Source organism: Myotis myotis, unplaced genomic scaffold, assembly GCF_014108235.1.
Source record: "Myotis myotis isolate mMyoMyo1 unplaced genomic scaffold, mMyoMyo1.p scaffold_m19_p_8, whole genome shotgun sequence".
NCBI classification, from domain to species: Eukaryota; Metazoa; Chordata; class Mammalia; order Chiroptera; family Vespertilionidae; genus Myotis; species Myotis myotis.
In genome coordinates, this window is record NW_023416390.1 from 94011453 (window position 1) to 94024824 (window position 13372).

Below are 13372 nucleotides of genomic sequence, written 5' to 3' on the forward strand. Positions count from 1 at the left end.
CCAAGCAAGAGGAACACAAATAGGCCCACACCCAGACACATCATAAAATGACTAAAAATAAAGACAGAGAATCTGAAAGGTAGTAAGAGAAAAGTAAACTGTCACCTACAAAGGAGCTCCCATAAGGCTGACACCTGATTGCTCATAAGAAACTACAGGCCAGAAGGGAATGGCATGAAGTACTCAAGGTGATGGAAAGCAAGGATCTGAAACCAAGATTACTATATCCAGCAAGGCTATCATTCAAAATAGATGGTGAAATTAAGAGCTTCCCAGACAAAGGCTAAAGGCGTTTGTTACCACCAAGTCAACACTACAAGAAATGCTAAAGAGACTGCGATAATGAGAAGATATATATACATACATATATAGAGAGAGAAACAGGCATACAGAATTAAAATGGCAAATAAGTACTTCAATAATAACCTAAAGTGTAAATGTATTAAATGCTCCAATCAAAAGGCATGGCTGAGAGTGAAGGAATGTATGGGGGTACTCCAGCCATGACTAGCACGGCTAGAGAGCAAATGAATCCTGAATAGGGGCGACTGGGGATTGAGAAAAAGAAAGAGACACAGAGACAGTGGGTAAAGCTGGGGTCAGGTGGGACACTGTTCTCGGATGGAGAGACAGTGACCCAGAGCTACTGCAGCACATTTATTATGTACAGCATGATACCAGGAAGTTTTCCTAGAGTTTAAGACAAAGGAAATTATGCGAAATCATGCTTAAAGATCAAGCTGCAATTCTTCATCCTTTTTTTTTTCAGATTTAGTTTTTTATTAGGTGCATGTATTTCAAACACAGATTATGATTACAGATGTTCACCTGTGGATAAGGTGCTTAAGCACTGATTGTGAAACAATTCTGTATTTAACAGGTCAATATCCAGTAATTTAAATATTATTTCTCAGAATCTGAACTGTCAAGAAATACTCAAATGAGATGAACATGGTGCTTTTTACTTCAATCTTAACACAATTGTCAATTAATCCTCCTGGCGGAGAGAGTAAGGCTTGTGTCGACAGACAGGCATTCCTGCTGGGCCCAAAATTCTCCGATTACTGGGACAGATTTTATGTCAGGTCCCAGGTAGGAATTAATTTCCATGAACTACAGCACTTCCTCAAGACAGTTCTAGGACAACCAGCTTCCTGAGGCAGAAACAACTGATTTCACAGACACCATTAGCAGGTTAAAAAAATTAAAATCAAGTGATGTGTTGTTTTACATTGATTTTAAGAATAAAACTCATTTAAGAGATACATGTTTACCCTTTACATATAGAATGATTGTGTAAATTAGATTTCAGTTGAAAGAACAATTTAGCAGTTCAGATAAAACTCCTAGAAACATACTGAAAATAAAAACAACTGTACAGTAAGAAACAGACTCTATGCAACTTCCATTTATCCTTCAGCCATAGTTCCAATGGTTATATTTTCTGATCCAAAATCAGAACACATGGTTCACGAAGGGCTTTTCCTGTGCTACCAGGGGCGTAAGAGGCAGCCTGAGTGATGCTTTTACTTGTGTCGTGCTGGGTGCTGGAACCTCCAAGCATGTTCATGGTTTAGCCAAAATGACAGCACATACGAAATCTGGATTGTTCCAGGCTTTCCAGTGAATATGGCCACCAAGTCACAGTAACCGTGACCGAGAGCTCTCCCTACACTTACTCCACCCGGAAGGAACGGTGATGCTCTCCTTTCTTCAGCACCACCTTCAGGAAGTTAGGGGAAGAGGGCGGGAGATCAAACACCAATGATTGAAGTCCCATCACTGCCAAAGGTCCTATGAGATAACTTCACTACCTACCTCTTTCCAAGATGTTGGGGACAAAGGGAGTTGCAGCGCTACTCCAGTGACAATTTAGCGATCCTGCAAATGGAAGATTCATTCCCAATTGCACCGGACCATGACCTCGCAGTGGGCCTGTGCCGAAGAAATACTTGTGTTGGACAAATGCTACTATGAACAATTAGGAAGTACGTCAGCAATCAAGGGTAAGCAGACAGAAAATGTGTCAAGCCAGACTCACACCGAATTTCCTGATTATTTCTCCCATCCGTTTTCTTCGGAACTGCTTTTAAGCCAGGGCCCATGGTGGGAGGGGTAGGGCATTCAGCAGGAAAGCTCAGAAGGGTGCGACCCCACTTCAAAAATATGTTTGCTTAAAAACACTATTATCCAGGGATTAGCAATTAAGAGTGAAAAATTAATTACTTAGTAGTTAAACTCTGAATTATCAAAAGTTCTGGCCTGGGATCAGCAGCGTTACAAAGGCAAGTCATACTGCATTTCTTAAAGCCTTTTCTGAATGCTTAGCGGGTCTCTTTCAATGTTAATTGCACTTAAAACATTTGTTTTTTCATTTAATCTCTGAAAGCTGGTCATTGTTTTCTTCATTTATAACGAGGAAAGGGTCAATTTATCATGTGCTCCAAAGCTCTCTGCATTGGATCAAGATTCTGTGCAGGTTTGTGTGGCAGGTGCAGGGGCGTGGAGGACTGAGGTCGTGACCTTCAGAGCTTGGACTGCAGTGGCTTCAGGTACTTGTAGAAAGATTCATGGACCTCGGCTTTGTTAAGCGGGGAGGTCTTGGCCCACTCGAACAGGTTCTCATACACGTTGCCATCGTAGCAGCCCAGCACGGAGCCCAGCGACACATCCTGGAAATCAAACGCATCGATGAGCGTAACAGCGTCCGTGCGGATCACGGTCAGCAGCACCTGGGTGATCTGAGAGTCTGTCAGGATGTTCTCCTGAAGAAAAGCCCCCGCCTTCTGACTGATCCTGTACAGAGAATACAAGAGGCACAAATTCCTCAAGACGGTCTGGATGGACTTACCTTGAATTTTGAGGAGCTGCTCTGAAAAGAGCTTCACTGTCACATAGTGGCAGTGCGCCTCACTAGCTCGCACGAGGTCCACGGAAGTCAGGTTCCACACGACCTCCTTGCTTTTTCTGTGACTCACCAGTTTGAAGGTTTTTGGCAGCAATTTCTACTAATCTGGCCGCCCGGAGCCGATAGGCTTCGGTGAGGCTGTGGGGCTGTCGATGTCCACCACGGTGGGCCACGCGGCCGCTGACTGGGCAGGTCCTTCAAGTAGGACACCATGCCACACACCAGCTTTCCCGAGTGCACCTGGTCACAACTTTTCATCAGAAACCGGGCGGTCTGCAGCATCGTGACGGCGTTTTCTCCCTCGAAGGTGCAGGTCGGGGTGAAGGTGACGTAGATGTTGGGGAGACCGCTGCAGTGACAGTAGCCGTGCGTGCCACCGGCCGTCCAACAGGCTTCAATGGCGGTGTTAGTCACCAGGAGGTGGAAGCCTTCAGCCCGGCGGTGAGGGCATGGAGCTCGGGCAGCTCACTCAGGCCCCCTTGGCCAATGTCTTCATTAATGCGATGATAGGTCTCCTTCATGTAGACGCCTACAAAATGGAAGGCATAGGCAGTGGCCAGCAGTGGGAAGAGTTTCTATTGCTGGGTTTGAAAATCCAAAATCTGTGGTTCTGGTTCACCCGGCTTGATTTCCGACAGGTGCCTCACGGCGCTGTATCGGACGGCAATGGTGCACGCCTTCGCCAGGCTCCAAGCAGCTTCTCCCGTGAGGAAGGACCTGATGGACACCATCGTCCCGTGGGTCCGCTTGTTACTCACGGGTTTCACATGGGTGCCACCAGGCTTCACCTGGGCGTACATCGTCAGCATGTTTTCTCTGGGGATACGATAATGGTCCCTCTTCAGGTAGCCATTATCCATCTCATCATAGCCGACTTGGGGCCGATGTCGCCAACGGTGATCCCTGGCAAAGGCTTGTGGGTTCCAATTTCACGAATAGGTACAATGAAGGCATGTAATCCATAGCATTTCCCCTGGGTGTAGAGCTTGGCTCGTACTATCACATGATTTGAAGTCTTTCCAAGTTCACCAGGCCACCACTTGATGGAGGTCACAGTAGGACTATTAAGAATAAACTCCTGGGTTTCAGGGTCATATGCGGCTGTGGTTTCCAAGCCTCAAAGATGAGTCCCATGGCCCATCTCTGCCTGGGCATAAGTGCAATGACCACCAGGTTCCAGGCGGGCATGAAGAAGCGCTCCTGCTGCTCCGCAGTCGCCTGGTGACGCAAGGTGGGCAGGAACATGCCCAAGTGGAGATCCAGAGGCAAAGGCCCTGGGTGCACAAAGTTTTTAAACCACATAATTTCATCAGGGTCTGAGATGCCAAACTCCCTCATCTTCTTCACCAAGGTGGCACTCTTCCTAACAGCCACCTCGTACCACTGGCTGCAAGTGAGGAAATTCAAGTCCTCATGCTTGAAGTCTGGGTCGTTCAGAATCAGGTTCTCGATCTCGGCGTCACCAGGTGTTCTCTGGGCTGCCGTCCGGGATGTGTGTGAGCAGCTCGGGGTTGAAGCTGGCGGAGGCCGCTCCCAGCGCAGGTCCCGATTCATGGTGACAACCATTGGGAGCAGCGGAGGCCAAGGTGGCGCCGACGAAGGCTGTCAGACTCTCCGGCCTGCAATTCTTCATCCTTGTGGCTTTTTGTAATCATCAGGCCTAACTGGACTCTGATAATCGCATCTGCCCCTGGCGCCTGGCTGAACTTAGATAATGACACCCACCCCCGGCACCTGAGCTATAGGTTAGGACCGACAGCATCTTGCCTTTTGAGAAGGTATGTTTTCCAGGAGATGGCTTTGCCGATGCCGCTGGACTCAGCCAACGGCCCTCGCTCAGGTGATCTTCCAGGCGCTCTCTACATCATGGAAAAAAAGTTTACAGGAAAATGGAAATGAAAAACAAAGCTGGAGTAGCAATACTCATATCTAACAAAATAGATTTTAAAATGAAGGCCATCACAAGAGACAACAAAGGTCACTACATAATATTAAAGGGATCCAACAAGAGGATATAACCCTGGTAAACATGTGCACCCAACACAGGAGCACCTATATATATATATACTTCTAGAGGACTTAAGGGAGAGAGGGAGAACTCAACAACAATACAGTCATAGTAGGAGACTTTAACACCCCACTGACTTCACTGGATAGATCTTCCAGACAAAAAAAATTAACAAAACTGTCATTTTTCTCAGATAACAGGATATTGTACATAGAAAACCCTATAAATTCCACCAAAAAACTACAAGATTTAATGAATTCAGCACTGTAGCAGGATACAAAATTAACACCCAGAAATCAATGGCATTTTTATACACCAATAATGAATTCTCAGAAAGAGAGACTAAGCAAACAACCTCATTTACCATTGCAACAACAACAACAACAACAAATACAAACTTAACCAAGGAGGTAGAAGACTATATCAGAAAACTACAGGGCACTGAAAACAAAGAGCTAGAGGAAGATATAAACAAATGGAAGAATATACCGTTTTCATGGATTGGCACAATTAACATCATTAAAATACCCATACTACCCGAAGCAATGTAAAGATTTAATGCGATACCTATTAAAATACCTACAGTACATTTCACAGATCTAGGAGAAATACTCCAAAAATGTATATAGAACCAAAAAAGACCCCAAATAGCCGCAGCAATCTTGAGAAAGAAGAACAAAGTTGAAGGTATCACAATAACAGATATGAAGTTATACTACAAAGCCACCATAATCAAAACAGCATGGTATTGGCACAAAAACAGGCATATAGATCAATGGAACAGAACAGAAACCCCAGAAATCGACCCAAGCCATTATGCTCAATAATATTTGACAAAGGAGGCAAGAGTATACAGTCTCTTTAATAAATGGTGTTGGGAAAATTGTACAGACCCATGCAAAAAAATGAAACTAGACCACCAACTTACACCATAACAAGAATAAACTCAAAATGGATAAATGACATAAAAGTCAGGAAAGCATAAAAATCCTAGAAGAAACCACAGGCAACAAAATCTCAGTCATTTCTCATAACAATATGTTTATAGATACATCTCTTAAGGCAAAGGAAACTCGGGAGAAAATAAACAAATGGGACTACATCAAAATAAAAAGCTTCTGCACAGCAAAAGAAACCAACAAAATGAAAAGGGAGCCCACTTCATGAGAACATATTTGGCAATGATACATCTGATAAATGATTAATACCCAAAATATGTAAGTAACTCATAAAACTTAACAAAAGGAAGACAAAAAAAATCTAATTTAAATAATGGGCAAAGGACATAGACACTTCTCCAAAGAGGACATACAGATGTCCAAGAGACATAGGAAAAATGCTCAAAGTCACTGATAATGAGAGAGATGCAAATTAAAACGACAAGGAGGCATCAGCTCACACCTGTCAGGATGGCTACCATCAACAAATCAACAAATGACAAGTGCTGGGGAGGATGTGGAGAAAAGGGAGCCCTAGTGCACTGCTGATGGGTATGCAGACTGGTGCAGACATTATGGAAAACAGTATGGAGTTTTCTCAGAAAATTAAATATGGAACAGCCATTTAACCCAGTGATTTCACTTCTAGGGATATATCCTAAGAAACCTGAAACATCAATCAGAAAGAATATATGCACCCCTATATTCATAGCAGCATTATTTATAATAGCTAAGATCTGGAAACTGTCCAAGTGTCCATCAGTACATGAATGGATAAAAAAGCTGTGTAACATATACACAATAGAATACTATGCAGCAATAAAAAAGGGATCTCTTATTCTTTGACACAGCATGGAGAGACCTGGAGAGGATTATAAGTGAAATAAGTCAGAGAAAGACAAGTATCACATGATCTCACTTATTGTGAAATCTAAAGAACAAAATAAAGTGACAAACAAAATAGAAGCAGAGACAATGAAGCATGCCACAGAATAATATATTTCAGAGGGAAGAGATGGGTGTGGGAAGAGATTAACCAAATAATTTACATGCATATACGCATAACCCATGGACACAGACAATAGGGTAGTGAAAGCCTGGGGTGGGTGGTGGCAGTGGGCTCAAAGGGGTCAAGGGGGAATAGGAGGACATATGTAATACTTTCAATAATAAAGATTTAATTTAAGAAAAAAAAGACATCAGGGAACACACATCAAGGAAGGCATACTTTGTAAAATTAGTTTGGGAAAGTCACAGATCCTCAACAAGCCAAAATTGCCAATCCCGGAGAAGTGGGAGAATCAGATTTCCAGAGTTAACAATATAATACCCAGAATGTCCATTTGTCAACAAAGAGTTTAAAAAAAACACACATACAGTCACAGGGAAAAACATAATTTGGAAGAAACTATATCTGAGGCAGCCCAGATATTGGAATTATTGGACAAAGACATTGAATCAGCTGATTTAATATGCTCAATGAGCTAAAGGAGGTCATGGACAGAGAACTAAAGTAAATCAAGGAAATAGCATATGAGCAAAATAAAAATATTTAAAAAACAAGAAACAGAAATTATAGGTAGGAGCCAAACAAATTCTGGAGCTGAAAAGTACACTATTATGAGCATTTACTAGAAGGGTTCAACAGCAGATTTGAGTAGGCAGAAAAAAGAATCAGAGAAATGAAAATTCAGACAGTTGAAATTATCCACTCTGAGGTCCAGAGTCTATGGAACCTTGGGGCACTATCAATGTACCAACATATGCATCATAGATGTCCTAGAAGAAGAAAAGTGAAGGAAAAGAATTTGAGAGAATAACGGTGAAAAACTTCCCAAATCTGTTGAAGGACATGAATCTGCATATCCAAAAAGTTTAATGAACTCAAAACAAGATAAATTCAAAGAAATTCACACCAAAACAGTTGAATTGTTGAAACCCAAAGACAGAATTTTAAACGCAGCAGTAGAGAAGCAATTTATCACATAAGGGATCCTCCTAAGATTAACAGCCAAATTCTCATCAGAAGCCAGAAGATAGTGAAATGACATTTTTATGTGCTTAACACAAACAATTCTATATCTACAAACTCTTTTTGAACAATGAAGGAGAAATTAAGATATTCCTAGATAAAAAATGAAGGGGTTCATTACCAGTAGACCTGCCCTACAAAAGAATGCTAAATAGTTCAGGCTGAAAGGAAAAACACTAGACAGTAACTCAAAGCCATAAGAAGAAACATTCAAGGTAACAACATCAGTAAATATAAAAGCCAAGTATTAACTTTCTTTAACCTCTTTTTTACCTATATAATTTAAAGGGAAATACTTAAAATAATAATTAAAATTTTATGCTAATAAGCACAAAATAGGAGGAATCGACAATAGTATAGTGACACCAGCCCTCTTTTGGTTACTATTTGCATGGAATATCTTATTCTGTCCTTCCACTTTCAACCTCTTTGTGTCTTTGAATCTGAAGTGAATCTCTTGTTGACAACATATAGATTGATCAGGTTTATTTTTTCCCCCGATCTGTCAATCTCTGCATTTTAACAGGAGAGTTTAACCCATTCTATATAATAAAAGCCTAATATACCAAGCGTCAGACCCTTTGACCAGTTGCTATGATGCGCACTGACCACCAGGGGGCAGACACTCGACCGGTAGGTTAGCTGGGGTCTGGCTGATCAGGACTGGGTGAGATGGGCCGGACCTGCCCTGGAGCCCTCCTGCAGTCCCTTCCCGCCACGATTGTGCACTGGTGGGGGTCCCTAGGCCTGGCCTGTGCACTCTTGCAATTCAGGACCCCTTGGGGCATGTTGGAGAGCAGGTTTCGGCCCGATCCCCGCAGGCCAGTGTACCAGGCCTCTAGTTTACATATAAAGTAAATACTGCTAAAAAATGATTTGCTTCTGCCCAGGCCAGTTTGGCTCAGTAGATAGAGCATCAGCCTGTGGACTGAAGGGTCCCAGGTTCGATTCCGATCAAGGCACATGCCTGGGTTGCGGGCTCAACCCCCAGTAGGGGGTGTGCAGGAGGCAGCCAATCAATGATTCTCTCTCATCATTGATGTTTCTCTCTCTCTCTCCCTTCCTCTTTGAAATCAGTAAATATATATTTAAAAAAGAATTATAAAAAAATGATTTGCTTCTGCCATTTAGCTATTTGTTTTGCCATACAGTTTGTTCAGTTCTTCCATTACTGAGTTAAATTTTTGAAGTGTATCAGTTTCACTCGATCTTAGCCAGAAAGCTTTGTGCTCCTCTGCCTCTGAGTCCCGGAGACAGCGTGCGGGTGGCTGACGCCCTTGCCGTGGCAGCCTGTTCTCACTGGGCTTCTTCCTTATTTCCATAACAGGACTGCACTTTCCTCCAGGGGAGATTTATTAAGAAAATCTACCTTTTAAAACCAGAGAAGAGATGGCCTCAAAACTGGACCTCCCAAGGAAGATGAGCACGTGCTGGGGGCGGCGGGCGAGCGAGCAGCGGGGTCTGGGCCTGGCAGTGCGGGGCCTGCTCCGCGGGCGGCCGGAGGCCCGGGGGCTCCCCCGCTCTCCTGTGTGCTTCTCTGAAGGCTCTTCCTCTCCTTACGGGGACCCCAGCCACTGAAGGCCCCACCGTTACGACCCATTTACCTTAGTTACCTCCTTAAGGCCCCGGTCCAAATACAGTCACGCGGGGGTGGGGGTCGGCACAGGTGGGGGCGCACTCCGTCCGGCGGGAGGGGCGGGCCGGCGCAGGCTGCCGGGAGGACGGCGCGCTCCCCGGCTGCTCTCTGCCACCCTCTGGCCAGCAGGCTGTCCGGGCGCGCGTGGCTGCTGGCTGCGGTCCGGCCCCGAGCGGAGGACAGAGCCCTCTTCGTCCGGTGGGCTTCCTGGCGGCGGGGCCCTGGGTTGCGCAGAGCCGTGCCCGCGCCTGTTCTTTTTCCGGCGAGGAGGTCGGCAGCTTCCACTTGGCTTCTCGCGGCGTCCAGGTCCGAAAGACGCGGCTCCGGCGGCTCCGGGGGAGGGACGGCTGGGCCTTGGCGTGGGGCCCAGGGCCAACCTCCAGGGCCGACGCAGGACACCTGCCGGGAACTGCGAAATCCACGATCGCGTCTGCTCCTCAGTCGCCGGGCCGGGCAGGCGCCATGGCTCGCAGACTCGGAGCCCAGAGGAGCGAGGCTCACAGTTATGGTCCCGGATGGTTGTTCCCCGGGGTCCCCGAGCCCTGTGCGTGCACCTCCCGCGGGGCGCACCCCGATGAAACAGGCTGGCAGCTGATACCCACGTGAGTTACAGGCCGGAGTTCAGTCCTATTGTCTCCCGCCTGGGTCTGTTCTAGCTGCTCCTCTCCCCGGGCAGCGCTCCGCCCACACCCCGAGCACCGGGTCTCAGCCTGGACGCCAGGAGCCCGGGAGACTCGGAGCCAGGGGCCCTGGCCAGCCCAGCCCGGTCCCCAGCGCAGCAGCTCAGCGGTGACCCAGGGACAGGGGGCCAGGGGCCCTGGCCAGCCCAGCCCGGTCCCCAGCGCAGCAGCTCAGCGGTGACCCAGGGACAGGGGGCCAGGGGCCCTGGCCAGCCCAGCCCGGTCCCCAGCGCAGCAGCTCAGCGGTGACCCAGGGACAGTGAGAGCTGAGAGCCGGCAGGGGAGTTCCGGGAGCGCGCCTGCTGCCTGCTCCTTCCTTACCTGTCGGTTATGACTGGGCTCAGCTGTGAGGAGCCGAGTACTAAGAAAGATGGAAGTTATTTGTCTCACAGAAGTCTGGGAGTACACAGTCGGCGGGCGAGTCCGGCTCTTTCCATCTGCGGCTTCCATTCCCACCATCACCCAGTGCCTCCTCCGGCCGGGCAGAAAGAAGAGACTCTGCCCTTTCAGGCTTCAGTAACGTTTGTCCAGAAAAACACTGTGAACTACAAAACAAAACACTGGTGACTTAGCCTTTATTAACATTGAGGACTTGTCTTCATCAAAAGAGCTCACCAAGGAAGTCACTGAGCCCGGCCGGCGTGGCTCCGTGGTTGAGAGTCGACTGCGACCCAGGAGTCATGGGTTCGATTCCCGGTCAGGGCACAGGCCCGGGTTTCGGGCTCCATCTCCAGTGTGGGGTGTGCAGGAGGCAGCCGATCGATGCTTCTCTCTCATCATTGATGTTTCTCTCTCTCTCCCTCTCCCTTCCTCTCTGACATCAATAAAAACATATATTTTAAAAACAGAGGGTCAAGCCGAAGATCGGCAGAAGGAATTCAGAACACAGGGAGAGTTCCTGCCAGGTGATAAGGACACACAACCCACTTCTCAAACAGTCAGCAGAACACACCTTTCCCAGAAGATATGCAACTGCTCAGCAGCACCCGAAAGGCACTCACCATTACGTCTCAACCACGGGACAGACAGTAAGACCTCACTTAACGTTGTTGGTAGATTCTTGGAAACTGTGACTTTAAACTAAATGACGTCTAGACTAAGTGATACAGATTAAGTTCCTAGGGCATATTTCCGGTCACAAAAACCAAGCTTCTAAATAAAGTCTCAAAAGCCTACTAATATTAAACATAAACTAAACGTGTGCTATATACACATTAAAGAAAAAGTAATAAAACAAGATGATGATGTCCCGGTTCAGGGTTGAGGGTGACTGTTCAGGGATGGGGCACCTCCCACGCGGGACCCCCTCCCACACCCACACTCTCTCAGCTGGGACAGGGCAGGCGCCGGGTCACGTCACAGGCGTCTCTGGGAGGTGGGAGGAACCGGAGTCCCCGGAGAAACCCGGCAGACACGGTGGCCCCGGCCAAGAACCGGTTTCCGCTCACCAAGATGATGATGACTGAAATGAGCTGCTGGATGGCCTGCTGGAATGCGAGCACTGAAAAGACGGACATTAACAATGGTTGGCAAGAATGTGGAGCAATGGTGACTGTCATCCATTGCCCGTAGATTAGTTCAAACACTTTGAAAAACTGGAAGTTTGTTATAAAGTTAAAATGTACTTTTTAAAAACTAATTCTTTTTTAATTTTTATTTTATTGATTTTTTACAGAGAGGAAGGGAGAGGGATAGAGTTAGAAACATCGGTAAGAGAGAAACATCGACCAGCTGCCTCTTGCACACCTCCTACTGGGGATGTGCCCACAACCAAGGTACATGCCCTTGACCAGAACCAAACCTGGGACCTTTCAGTCTGTAGGCCGACGCTCTATCCACTGAGCCAAACCGGTTAGGGGGTTAGGGCGGTGGTCGGCAAACTCATTAGTCAACAGAGCCAAATATCAACAGTACGACGATTGAAACTTTTGAGATCCAAATTTTTTAAACTTAAAAATATATAGGTAAGTACATTGTTATTAACTTAATTAGGGTACTCCTAAGCTGGTCTTTGCTAAAAATGTCCTCATTTTATAATAATAAAGCCACCAACACAAAATAATTACAATTCTTAAATTGATGACAAAAATACCTGTAGGATTTGCAGCTGGTTGGAAAAATACAGGTAACTTTATGCTTCGAGTAGGTGCTTTTGTCACCCGCGTGCAATTTGTGGCCGTGACTAGCACTAACCACTGCACGAGACTGCTGACCGACTGGCTCATCAACTCGCGCATGAATCACGCGTGCCTCCCCGGCGCTGCGTCTCCCGCTGCCTGACCGACCGACACCCCCAACTTCTTCTAACGCCACTTCTTCAAAATAGACTCGCCCAGGCCAGAAACCGACTTCTGCGCAGGGGCCACGAAGTTTCAATCGCACTGGACGTGCGTGCCCGCACGTGGTATTTTGCGGAAGAGCCACGCTCAAGGGGCCAAAGAGCCTCATGTGGCTCGCGAGCCGCGGTTTGCCGACCACTGGGTGAGGGCAAATGTACTTTTCTATGGCCCAGAAGTTCTACATTTTGGCATTTACCCAAGAGAAATAAAGTATGCCGTAGCTGGTTTGGCTCAGTGGATAGAGCATTGGCCTATGGACTAGAGCAGCGGTTCTCAACCTTCCGAACGCCACGACCCTTAATACAGCTCCTCATGTTGTGATGGCCCCAACCATAAAGTTATTTTCGTTGCTACTTCATAACTGTAATTTTGCTACTGCTATGAATCGTCATGTACATATCTGATATGCAGGATGTATTTGCATTGTTACAAATTGAACATAATTAAAGCATAGTGATTCATCACAAAAACAATATGTAATTATATATATGTTTTCCGATGGTCTTAGGTGACCCCTGTGAAAGGGTCGTTCGACCCCCAAAGGGGGGGGCGGGGCACATGACCGGATTCCGGGGCTCAACCCCCCGTAGGGATGTGCAGGAGGCGGCTGGTCAGTGATTCTCTCTCATCACTGATGTTTCTATCTCTCCCTCTCCCTTCTTTTCTGAAAACTATATTAAATATACAAATATATCTCCAGGCTGGAGGACCCGCCCCAGGCGGGCAGGGCCTGTGGGCGGCTCTCCCATCCTCACACAGGCTCCTCCTTCACGGCGCAGGCGGTTGCTTGGCCTGCAGCCACCACCTCCCCATCCCAGCCGCGCGGGCAGG

The 13372-nt window shown here is 46.7% G+C and overlaps 1 pseudogene; it reads right to left on the reverse strand.

Moving 5' to 3' along the window:
• Positions 1-756: 756 nt before the first annotated feature.
• LOC118661134 lies at positions 757-11934 on the reverse strand (annotated as a pseudogene).
• Between the last annotated feature and the right edge of the window lie 1438 nt (positions 11935-13372).